The following is a 13,646-nucleotide window of genomic DNA, read 5'->3' as shown; positions in this document are numbered from 1 at the left end:
AGAGCATCAAGTGTGAACAAACAGTGTCTGCATATCCTCGTAAAACCCCATGTACAGTACATTGCACATTGCCTTCTCCATTTTTTTCGGCGTTCACTCGGAAGTGATTACGCAAAATATTCATTTCGGGGATGAAGTACGTGCATGTACGCGTAATTGTAAAGAAGAGGTTTTCTCATATTCTTGTCATCCGCTTTCGAGGAATTTGACGCTGAATTGATCTAGACCCCTGTGCCGTCCCAGACGACCCAAAGCAACCTTGAGGTGTGTTTCGAAATCACTGATATTGCGTGAAAATACCGGACGTGACAGCAATTAACATGGCAGTGTACAACACGTAGTTCCATCATTATCTCTGCGTTTAAGCAATGAAATGCAGTTACTTTTTTACCACAGCAAACATGAAGAGAAGATGGAGATGGTTTTTTTTTATTTTTTTCACGTGCAGGGAGACGCATTTTTTGGCATCTAACCTTGGTATTTAAATTTTAAATGTCAAACGCGATGACGACGTACGTCACGCTTCTCTGGGACTTTAGTATAGTATTGATAAATTCGTACCGACGCGTAGAAACAAAACTAAACGTCATAATCCACGGATCGCTCGTGAAACAATTCATCTCAACCGTAGAATAAAGCGAAAACGCAAGTATAAGCTAGCTCAGAATACCGAATTCCGCTCTTTCAGGGATGCTTTACTCACCAAACTATGTAACGCCCGTGACAAATTTCCTAATCAGACTATGATTACATTCTTAAAAACTCCACAGCCAAGTTTTGGCGTTTCCTGTCTAACTCTTATAATCGAAGTTTTCAGCAGTCAAACTACAGCGTAAATTCTAATCTTAATGATATCGTCAATGAATTAAATTACATATTATATACAGCATTCATTCGACCTTCAGTTCTCAGCGCCCATGATAAATCATATACGCCATCTGCGTCACAATCAATTCCTGGCTTTTCAATTAGTCGCTAAGGAATTCTTTCTATGCTGCTTGATACTGACGTAAAAAAGATCGCCTGGAACCGACGGTTCACCTAACAACTTTCTTCGACGCTACTCCGAACTAACTTCTGAATGTCCAGATACATTATTTTTAATTTATCTCTTAAACAGAGCTCAGTATCAAAAGACTGGCTCACGGAAAAGGTAATACCGGTGTTTAAATCAGGTGATAAACTTATTCCTAATAATTACAGACATATTGCCCTCATAAGCACATGCTGTAAGCTCTTGGAGAACAATAGAGAGTTTTAGAATAGGGGCCCCAAAGAGCTTTGCGGGTGGTAGCGTTGGGACACGCAGGAGTGAAGAGTTTTAGAATATAGGGCTTTGCGTTTGCGAATAGCGTATTGTGCTTGCAGCGCCACTATGGTGTCAAAGAAAAACAATTATAAAAATAAAATAAACTGTACCATTTTATGATAAGAAGAGTAATTTTGACTTTCGTGTTCTTACGTTTAATTACAATTTAGCGGTTCTTCTATTAGCAGCAAGCGATTTGTTGCGCTTAATTTCAGTAACCAACTTTACCTAGACGCGTATAATATTTTGTTGATTTTTAGCATGGCTTTCGTAGGAAGTTTTCAACCTCAACACAATTGCTGTCTATTGTACACGACTTAGCCAGTGCCATAGATGACCGCCTGCAGATTGACGCAATATTTCTAGACTTGTAAAAGGCATTTGACCGTGTGCCATATGCAGATTTTATTGAAATCCTTAAATCACTTGGAATACCAGAAAATATAATGCATTGAATTCAGACTTACTTAGAAAATCGTGATTCAGTTGGCGGAAATTGATGGTATGAAATCTAATAGGCTGCTTGTCTTATACGGTGTACCACAGGGTTCACTGTTGGGGCCCCTGCTGTTTCTTAAACTATGTAAATGATATTACTAAAAATTGGGATCCTATAATGTCAAGGCGAAATTGTTTGCTGATGATTGTGCCATTTATTCTGCTGTCAGCAGTTCTTTACGCCAGGATACACTTAACGTACAGTAGTATTTGTGAACTCACGGACTGGTGCGACGACAGAGGAATGGAAATAAACTTTTCCAAAATAGTGTTTATGAAAATAACGAAGAACACTAATTTATACTTACCAACATTGGCAATCGGAACCTTGAATGTATTACCTCTGTTAAATACTTAGGCATAACAGTTAACAGTAACCTCAAATGGGACACCCATATTAACAACACATGCAACAAAGCATTAAAAAAAACTTTGCTTTCTACGTAGCCAAAGCCAAAGAACGGACGCGAATTCCGCAACGACATCGGCACGGCCCTACGATGCTAACAGCGCGAAAACAATCGAAAACCAACACATTGAATGGCTGCAAGTCGGACGCAAGAGAAAACAAGCATCGGAACCCATAAAAGCGCAAAACGAAATGTCGAAACAAGACCCAAAGCCCACACCGCAACCGTCAAAACAACGCAACCAGAAGATGCCACCTTTCTCAACCGACGACTTCAAGATTGTCTACAGGCCACAAGTGGGACTCGACTTATCGAAATGGAACCTAACCGCAGTTACCCACGCCATCGGAAGATCCAGCGGCCTCACGCAACATGATATTTCCACGATAACGTTCGAGTTCAGACGCAGAGGGTAGAAAACGTCATCATTGCGAGTACCACCGACACTGAACGTGCAACCAAGCTCAAAAGCATAACGACCATCCAGTTAGGCGGCACCTTCTTCAAAGTGAACCCCACTGAGACATCCCGACGATCGACGTAAGCAGAGGCGTCATCTACGGTCTCCTGACAGGTACCAGTAGTGCCGAAATCGTAGCTGACCTCAGAGTCGATTCGAGATACACAGTTCTCGGTGCACGCATGCTCGGTCGATCTTTCACGGCCGTCATCACTTTCGACGGGCCACACGTCCCGTACTACATCACCTACCACAGTGGGGACGGACTATCGCTGTAAGCCCTATCGAAAGTCCGTGCAGTACTGCCGAACGTGTGGTGCCATTGGACATAGGCAAGACATCTGCCCCAGTCCCAGAAAACACTTCTGCTACAAGTGCGGACAAGACGCAGTACTCGAGGATCACGAATGCCTACTGAAATGCAAAATTTGTGAAGAAGCACACGAGACCGCTGGAAAGGAGTGCAAGAAGAAGCTAAGACCCAACCCACCACCTTACCAAGTAAGACAACAACAACTTAACAAGGCAAAAGTCCGAGACAGCCATTGGAATTTAAGCAGCGATGACGAATTCCCCAAGCTAGAGAACCTGTCCACAAGCTCGGGCAGTGCACCGCGACGCCATGCCGGCCGAAGCAAGTCTAGGTTTAGGTCTAGGTCTGTCGTACCATCGAGGTCCAAGTCTGGCACGAGATCCCGAACGCGCTCCGTTCAACGAGTCAACTATGCTGCTGCAGCACGGGGTTACTCTCACAACACGAGCACTTCGGATTTCTCGACTGCAGACACCGCGGCGCTCAGGGCTCTGGAGAACATTGTTCGAAATCAGCAGAAGGCGCTGCAAAACCTTCGCGACCAGATCCAAATCCAAGGCGCCGTCATCGACAAGCTCACACAACTATGCCAAGAACGAGAAGAAATTATACACAAGCAGAATGACAACATCGAGAAGCTCACTCAATTATGCCAAGAACAGCAACTAACTAAACAACAAGCCAAGAACCTCACGAAACAAGAAGTTGAAGCTGTCGTGGAGGAGAAGATTGTACACGCCATCGAAACGAAACTCGAGGCTCTAATTGAATCGAAGCTCACAGTGATAGTTGAGTCCAAGCTCGAAGCAATCTTACAAGCGCAATTGCAGCCAATTCATACTCAAATCGGCAACAAGTTCACGACACTCAGCCACACCATGGACACACATACAGCCCAAATCAATGAGATGAAATCCCAGCTCACTAACTTCATAGCCCATGTCAAGAACAACTACATGAGCCACGCGGAACTTGAGGAAGGGCACGGAAGGAAGAAACGACGGCCACACAGCAAGACGCCTTCCCGTTCGAACTCTCTTGAACGGGAGCACGTTAACGCACCTGGGGCTCCTGTGGATGGCAAACTCTAACTGCAAAACTCCCATTTCGCAATCGACTTTCCGCATCTGGCACTGGAACTGTAGATCCTACAGACCCCGCTTAGCAAATCTACAAGAATATCTAAAGACAAATCATCCAGACATCATCGCCCTCCAAGAGACCAACACCAAAGAAGTTAGGCTTCCAGGATACAACACCCTCACCATAACCACAAGAACCACCATACTTCTCAAGAAGACAATTACGGCCCAAGAACACAGGATAGAAGACACCACGATTGAGAACACTATAGTAGAAATCATACCCGACCGCAAGTCGCACCAAAGCCTCTACGTGGCTAACGTATACAGCCCACCGCGAGACCAGCTCGCGGACTACGATCACTTCATCCGCGAACTCCGAAAACGCACAAGAGGACACCGGCTCGTAGTCGTAGGGGACTTTAACGCCCGCACACGGCCTGGGGCTATGCCACCACTACGAAGAAAGGCGCGAGAGTCCACGACGCCGCTCAGCAACACGGCCTCACGTTGTGGAACGATTTGCTCCAGCCTACGAGAGTCGGAAACAGCGTCTCAAGAGACACCAACCCCGACCTTACCTTTACGCAGGATGTGAAGAACGCGATCTGGACCTGTCTCCCAGACACTCTTGGTAGTGACCACCACATCGTTCAACTCGACATCGAGCACGCACGTCGATCTGCCAGGACTGGCACGGCAAGAATAACGGAATGGAATGCCTTCAGAACCGAGCTCGACGATCAAACTACCATATCGGACATCGACGCCTGGCTCAAACAGATCCTGGATACCGCCGAGCGGTTCACAAAAATCATCCAACTTGATGACGATCAGCCCACCATAGACACTCACCTACTCCACCTCTGGGAGGCCAGAAGGGCCCTACTCAAGAGATGGAAGAGGCAGAAACTCAACACGCAACTCAGGAAAAGAATCGCCCTATTGACAGAACAGTCGCAGGAATATGCTGAACAGCTAGCGAGACACAACTGGCGCGCCTTCTGCGATAAGCTTCAGGGCACGCTCAGTACCAAGAAAACGTGGCACCTGCTGCGCGCTCTCCTCGACGAAGGTCCCACCAAGACGCAGCAGCGGCAACACATCCGTCGATTAGCACACAACTACGACGGCTCGGAGGAAGACCTACTCCGCGAACTATGCAACAAGCTCCGCGGTCCCTCCCAACCAGCGACAACCCCGCCACTCAAAGAATATGAAGGCAGACCCAAAGCTGACTTGGACCGGCCCTTCACACCAGCAGAGCTCCAAGCAGCCATCTCCGAGCTCACGAGAAACACGAGCCCAGGCAAGGACAGAATAGTGAACAAGCACCTACGACAGCTGCCCCAACAGGCCTTGACGGCTCTCCTCCGGTATTACAACGAGTGTGCTGGGACAAAGGAGAGCTGCCGGCCGCGTGGAAGCACTCGGAAGTGCTCATGATACCAAAGCCCAAAGAGCCCACAGCTCTCGAGAACCTGAGACCAATCTCTCTCACTTCGTGCGTTGGTAAGCTGTTTGAGCATATGGTCCACGACCGGCTCACATCGCACGTCGAAGACAATGGGCACTATCCAGACGCCATGTTCGGCTTCCGCCAGCTTCTTTCTACGCAAGACGTCTTTCTTCTCCTAAAGGATGACCTCATTGACCACCTCAGCAAGAATAACAAGTCGTGCGTCCTTGTCATCGACGTGAAGGGCGCATTTGACAATGTCAGCCACAAAGCGATACTACAAAACCTCGAGGAGACCGCCTGCGGTTCAAAGACCTATGGCTATGTCCGTATCTTCCTCACCGGCCGGACGGCCACGGTGGGGATATCCAACTTGCGCAGTAAGGAATTCCAGCTGCCGAACAGGGGAACGCCGCAAGGCTCCGTCGTGTCGCCCCTCCTATTCAACGTGGCACTCCTCAAGCTCCCCCAGCTTCTCGAAAACATCCCAGGCCTGCGTCACGCCTTCTACGCGGATGACATCACGCTCTGGACGCGAGGAACGAGCACCGGAGAGCAAGAACGTTGCCTTCAAGAAGCGGTTGATGTTATCGAGCACTACCTTGATAGCTGCGGCCTCCACTGCGCACCTGAGAAATCGGAGCTACTCGTACTCAAGGCACGCACGAGGGGTAGACATCCCACCTACGAAGCTCCAGACCCATGCGTCACGCTCAACGGGATCCAAATACCGAAGGTCGCCTCGCTTCGAGTACTCGGCTTGCACCGGCACCGAGATGGATCAGGAGTCGCCACGTTCCCACGGCTCCAACGCACAATCTCCCAACTCACACACCTCGTAAGGAGAGTAGCTAATCGACGCAGTGGTCTCAAGGAGCAAGGCACCCTGAGAGTCGTTCAAGCTCTACTGACCAGCAGAATAACGTACGCAACCCCGTACCTGGCTCTCAAGAATTGCGAAGTCGACAAGCTCAATGTCATCATCCGCAAAGCTACGAAGCTCGCCATGGGTCTACCACCTGTGGCATCTACCACCCGTCTTCTCAAAATGGGTGCTCATAACACCTGGCAAGAGCTGGTGGAAGCCCAGAAAACCAACCAAATCGAGATGCTGAAGCTCACGCCGACGGGCAGATCGGTCCTTGCGCGCCTCGGCTACGGAGAACGCTACATCTCCGCCGCGGACCGCAAGGTCAAGATACCGCCATGCTTAAGAGAATCCCTGAGCATCGGCAAACGACCGCGCAACATGCATCCCGAGCATCATCGGGGACGCCGGCTCGCTCGAGTCGACGCCATCCGAAGACGCCACAAGCACGATCCAGATGCTCGCTACGTAGATGCGTCCAAATACCCGGGGAAAACCGCTTACGCCCTGAGTGTGGTTGACTCGAGAGGCAAAGAACTGGCATCCGCCACAGTCAGGGTGCGGAACTCGGAGACAGCGGAAGAAGCGGCGATCGCCCTCGCCACCACCACGAGCACGAACGCGGTCGCAGTCTTCACGAACTCCCAATCCGCAGTACGCAATTACACGAGAGGCCAAATATCGGTGGAAGCAGTCAAAATTCTGCAGAAAAGAAGCACTCCGCTCCCTTACACCTGCGTCACGTGTGTACCAGGGCACGAGGGGCTCGAGGGAAACGAAGCGGCACACGCCGCGGCCCGCGACCACGTCAACCGGGCCTCTTTCGACGCCTCGCGAGACCCCCGACCGCCTGGTGACGCAACGGAAACGGAGACAATACCCCCCGCGTATAACGCCATCCTCCAACACTACCGATTGGGACGCAGGGTGTACCCGCCACCTCATCCAAAACTGACGAAAGAGGAAAGCACCGCATCCCGAAGACTGCAGAGCAATTCGTACACCCATGGGATCCTCATGCATCGCATTCACCCGACACTACACACATACAACTGCCCGATCTGCGCCGTGCCAGACACTCTGGCGCATTTGCTACCAGAGTGCCCGTGGCGCCCCGAAGACGCCGTTACAAAAAATAAAACGTCCGAAGACGTGAACCTCCTCGCCGAGACGTGGGAGGCCAAGATCACCCCGGCCCTGGACGAACAACGACGTCTTGTCGCCAGAGCCCGGGATGCTATCGCGGCCAGAGGATTCCTGGAATGAGGGACCCTCCCACCTAGAGTGATCCACAGCTCAAACGCTCGGGAACACCGTCTCGAAAATAAAAGTTTATATCATCATCATCATTTCTACGTAGAAAGCTAAAGAAGTCACCTTCATCTGTCAAGCTGCAAGCTTATCGTTCCCTCGTACTTACCTGCAGTATTGTGTAAATAAATAAATAAATAAATAAATAAATAAATAAATAAATAAATAAATAAATAAATAAATAAATAAATAAATAAATAAATATTCTTTTTCAATTTCATAACGTCACAGTAGACAATAAAATGTACCTTGAAACGCGATTATATCCCATAGTTGTGTTTGGGTCTGAGGAGGACATAGCACTTTCAGTATTTAAGAAAAACAAAGTGCAGCTCATTGGCTCAAACAGCTTGTTTGCTGCACGTACACTGTACAAGGTTGCACTGTATCGTGTCGCTAAATGTTCAGTAATACAAGCCTGTTTAAAGCTTGCGATTAGAGTGTTGTTTCTTGCTATGCGCTCGGGCACTCACTATCAGTGACATCTGAAGCGCAACAAGTTCTTCTTAGGCAGCGCGGTCAAGAGAGGTGAATAAAAGTTATTGCCATTAATAAGAATAAGAAATTCTCGTAACTGTAGGGGACATGTCTGTCTTTCTTTAAACTCCGATTTCCATTTTAGATTCGCGAATATCAAAATTGTTCAACAACCGTAAAAATATTTAACAAAATTCATGACAGGCTTAAGTCCCATAACATATTCTTGATATAAGCGCGAAGAAGACACGGACGGAGGCGGAAGAAGACAGGACGAGCGCTAACTCACAACTAAATCTTTATTGGGAATAACAAACATATATATAAGTGATTGCGAAAACCGTAGCAAAGAAAACATCACATGGTTAGCGCTCGTCCTGTCTTCTTCCGCCTCCGTCCGTGTCTTCTTCGCGCTTATATCAAGAATATGTTACCGTACCAACTCGCCCAACTATCCATTCTTATTAAGTCCCATACTTGATGATGCACAGTGATGCACAGCAATGCCAAGGTAGCTGTGGAAAAAGGGGGAAAAAATAAAGGGGCGCTGACACGGAATTTTCTACTTGTCATTCTTTTTAACAGAATCAAATTATTTTTATTATTAGCTCTGACGACCAAATACCGTAGGTCTTAAAATCGTACCTTGCACTATGTTTTTCATATCTTCTTTTTTTTTCGGGAGCTTGGCTAGCGTTATCTGGGACACCCTCTACATAAGCATTGCTCGTATTGGGAGCTAGGGCAATGCTTGGCGCAGCAGCTACCATGCACTATACACTGGTATCCTAGCTAAAGCAACGAGCACGCGGTTGAAGACGCTTTGTGTATTGTGAAGAACTGAATTGCTATGTAGCACATGCAGGAAACGAAAGTATACTGAGTGGGAAACCGCTTCGCGCTGGTCTCAGTATAAATGAGTTTGTTTGTTTGTCTCTTTGATTGTTTGTTTCTTTGTTATTTCTTTCGTAGCAACGCTAACCGTTGTCACGGTTTATACAATCTAATAAACACATCTAACAATGGATACGTTATCAATAGGGTTCATATAGTTCTCGCTCTTTATTTTCGCAAAATTAGTCACCCTTTCTTTATGTTTCATTTCCAGCCAAACATTATTTTTCTAACATGTATGTCAACTTTCACCGACTTTTCTAGGTTGATAGTTTTTCGCGTCGAGCCCTAGCCGTTTCTTTTCTTTCCAGTAAATATTCTGCTGACTAATTTTCTCGCACTTGAAACGTGCACATCCTGCTCTTCAATACTGTAGCTACATCCAATGCACACTATAACAAACATCAGTCTTCAGCGCAGCAGATAACACAGCAGTCTATACTAAGTGCGTAGCGCAATGGTAATATGTGACTAAACAGATATTATGAGAATGCATTTGATATTCTCGCACGATAAGAACGACAGTTTGTGTAACATTATGCGGGTACAGATCGAGCTCCAACAAATAATGTAGACAAAAAATTATATAGTAGATACGATCCCGTTACTGTCAGCGAACTTGCACATGCAGTTCTTCCGCGTCGCCGCGCGAAGACTGCGACGACCCGGGCCAGAGCCCTGCGTCCCCCTCCCCACTTCTCACTTTTTGTCGCAGCGACAGGGAAAATTAACGCAAATAAAAATAAACACTCTCCGTTGCACTAAATACACTTAATTCAACCTTGGTTAGTTCGACTTCTTGCTTAATTTGAACTCACTGAAACATCCGGCCCGCCGGCAAGAAACCATACATTGCTATAGCAGAAATTCTTGATTAGTTCGAACGCGAAAGCATGCCGGTTCAGTTAATTCAACACCCAGTGGATCCCTCGGCAACGCTCAGGTGCGTAGCGGTTTCTATAAAGCTTGAACACACACACACACACACACACACACACACACACACACACACACACACACACACACACACACACACACACACACACACACACACACACACACACACACACACACACACACACACACACACACACACACACACACAAACATTAAATTTAAAATTAAATTCTGGGGTTTTACGTGCCAAAACCCCAATCTGATTATGAGGAACGCCGTATAGGAGGGGGACTCCGGAAATTTTGACCACCTGTGAATCTTTAACGTGCACCCAATGCACAGCACACGGGGTTTGTGTATTTCGCCCCCATCGAAATGCGGCCGCCACGGCGGGTACACAAAAATATCAGCATACTGAAGTAATGAGAGCGACGCTGACGACACCCCCTCTCTGGAGCAACCGAGTGCGGCTGATGTTGAGGCTGGCTTCAACGCTGCGGAACTTCATTCTCCTTTTCAGTTCAATGTTGAGGTAGCGTTTAAACATGTTGGTGCTCCTCGTCGCGCGTGCTGATTCAGTCGCGCTTCAAGAGCGAGGAGCAAGAAAACAACAATAAAAAGTTTCAATTCGTGCACTTCGGCACCGCTTGTTAATTCGACCTTTCCAATAATTGGCCCAAATATTGACGTCCAGCAAGGGTTGCATAAAAAGGAGTCGACCGTAGCTAAGATTTCTATGTCGGCCCGTGAACTCCACAATTCCGGAAGAAAAAAATGCCGTACCTTTCTCGGCGTTTTATTTAGTTTACGCTGAAAACTTTGGGCCGTCGTACGTAAAACGACGTAATCATCAAACTAAGCTTCTCCTGCTGAGGTGTCTTATTGCGGAGAAGCCAACTTACACCACCGCTTTTTAGCGAAGATGCACAAGGATTCGCGGGCCACCTTATCAAAGTCTGTACCTCCTCCTGTCACGTGGAGTCTGTGCCACCTCCTGTATACGTATCACGCTTTATGTAATACGGTGATAAATGTTCACAGCCGCGGTGTTTAACAAGACAGGACGCATAATTATTACTCCAGGAGCCAACCAAGTTGTAGTTGCTGCGGGCTTAAAGCGTCGGCATTGACGTAATAGTGAACATGCGACATGACATGATTTTAGAAATCATTCTTCGACGAGGACACCTGTATGAGACAACAACGTTTGTAAGCGCAGAAAAGCAGCGCTAGACAGGACAAGATAGGAGAGAGCACACCGGCATGGCACAAAATATGACATTGTGCGCTCATATTACCATATGTACTGCCTTTCTGCGATCGCGAACCAACTGGCCGCCAGTCAATAGAGAGTTTTAGAATAGGGGCCCCAAAAGTTTGGGGCCCCAAAGAGCTTTGCGGGTGTTAGCGTTGGAGCAGGCAAGAGTGATGAGCTTTAGAATAGGGCTTTGCGTTTGCGAATAGCGTGTAGCGCTTGCAGCGCCACTACGGTGTCAAAGAAAAACTATTCTAAATATTAAAATAAACTATACCATTTTATGATAGGAAGAGTAATTTTGACTTTCGTGGTTTTGCGTTTAATTGCAATTAAGATGTTATTCTGTTAGCAGCAAGCGATTTATTGCGCCTAATTTTGAGTAACCAACTTGACGTGCCTCCACCAGCCAAGCTAATCCACGTTAGGCCTACGAGCCACGGAATCGACAATCGAATTCAGAATCAGCTGCGTCTAATGAATCAATCTTCATTACACACGTTAGTTGAGAGAAAGCGATAATCGCAGACACTTCTCCTAGCTTAGAAACTTCACGCGTTACCACAAATCAAGCCGACTTTGGTACTCGGAGAGCCGCCGCTTCGATGGGTGCCGCCATGTTTGTTGACGCAAAACTTTTGGGGCTGCTTTTGGGGCTCCCGCTAAATCGGCGAAATAGCGTGCCCGACGCAAAACCCAAACGCAGTTAGCGTCTCGCGCATGCGCAGTGGTGTCGACGCTATTTCTTTGGGGCCCCAAAACGTTTGGGGCCCTTATTCTAAAGCTCTCTAATACTTGCTAACGTTTGGAACGTGTTGTTGTTGGACAAAGCTTTACAATTAAGACGCCGCACGCAGTACAGCCATCCACGTGTCCGATATCCCGGTATTCCTTGAGGTGTAATACGCACACGGACAAGTTAAGACACGGGCGCTCAGTGGAGCCACGTGCGTGCTAATTCCGAAACAACAGAGGCGCCTCTTAGATGACAGAACGAGACCGCGGTGCCAGAGAATCTCGGCAGCTCAGATGCATTGACGGTAAGGAGGCAGGTGCTGCATACATGAAGCCAAATGAGTAGAAGTGATCCAGAGTCTCCATTACTCTTGCTTCAGACATACAGAGACAGGTTTTATCCCGCTGTTGAAACAGCACAGCGCAGTGTGACGCATAATTGTCTCGCTATTTGCGCGGCTAATGATGAATGGTTGCGTGTTGACTGGTCATCCATGGTTGAATGGCCACGGCACGTCTGCTCCGTGTGTGGAGCAAATAAATGTATCGCGGAACGTTATACGACGCGAACCGGAAGGATTTTACAGCGCGCCTCGACTGCAGACACCCCAACCTGGGCGTACGGTTTCAATCAAACCGAAGCGCCCCGACGCTATTCTGCCATTTGTGCGGTCACGCGAGTCCGCACGAAGCACGCATTTCGACAACGCACGCCGTCTCTGAGTGTGTGACCTTTTAGCGCAATCGGCCAGGGATGGTCGCGAAACCACGATATGTTTAATACGCTTATAATTTCGAGTTTCGCAAGTCTCGCCAAACAAACTGACAGCTTGGCGACGTGAGGGGCTTCCGACTGTAGCCGTTCGACGGTAAGCGTTATGCATTTTCGCCATTTCGCCTACCACCCCTGACTGCCGATCGTTATCCTTGCATCAGAAACGACACTGGTTGTTCTATAAAATAACTCAATTTATCGCACGTCTAGCACCCGGATTCGCACGTGAACGCGACACATAGGATTAGAATATGTAATGTCCTGTTGGACGCTTGAGGTATCAATAAACTTTTTAAAAATTCCCACCTGGGGGTTACGTCAGCTGAAATTTTAATTTCTCTTTCTTCATAGTATAAAAGGCGCCGACCTCAATAGAAAGTATTGTATCATATAGAGAAAGACGGCGATGACTGCCACAAACGCGTCTCTTAACAACACGAATGACTACATGCTTACAACACAGCACATACGATTGATACATGGATATATTTGTCCTGTATTATCGCCACCATCGTTGCTTTGCCTACATATCATCCAAATCCTTTAGGTAAATCGGATTTATTTAATTTAATTACCTTTTACTCTATTGCCCCGAATATATCTTACTCTTCGCGGGAATAGAACATTACAATGTAATGGGCTATTAGTACTGTTGAGTTATAATCAGTCAGTCATGCAATTATTCGTGATTTTCTGCGAATAATATGGTTTTGAGAGTGAATCGAATACCAATCGAATAGTGTGATAAGCGATTCCAATTGAATATCGAATACAGCCGTTTTACCATTAATATTCTTAACTATATTGTGCGGAAAAGGGCAAACGTATATATGTGCGGCCACATTTAAGCACACAGTGCTATAGAACAGGGGACACCAAACTTTTTGGCCACAGGGCCGGATT

This window comes from Dermacentor silvarum, chromosome 4 (genome assembly GCF_013339745.2).
Source record: "Dermacentor silvarum isolate Dsil-2018 chromosome 4, BIME_Dsil_1.4, whole genome shotgun sequence".
Taxonomy (NCBI): domain Eukaryota; kingdom Metazoa; phylum Arthropoda; class Arachnida; order Ixodida; family Ixodidae; genus Dermacentor; species Dermacentor silvarum.
This window is presented reverse-complemented; position numbering follows the sequence as displayed.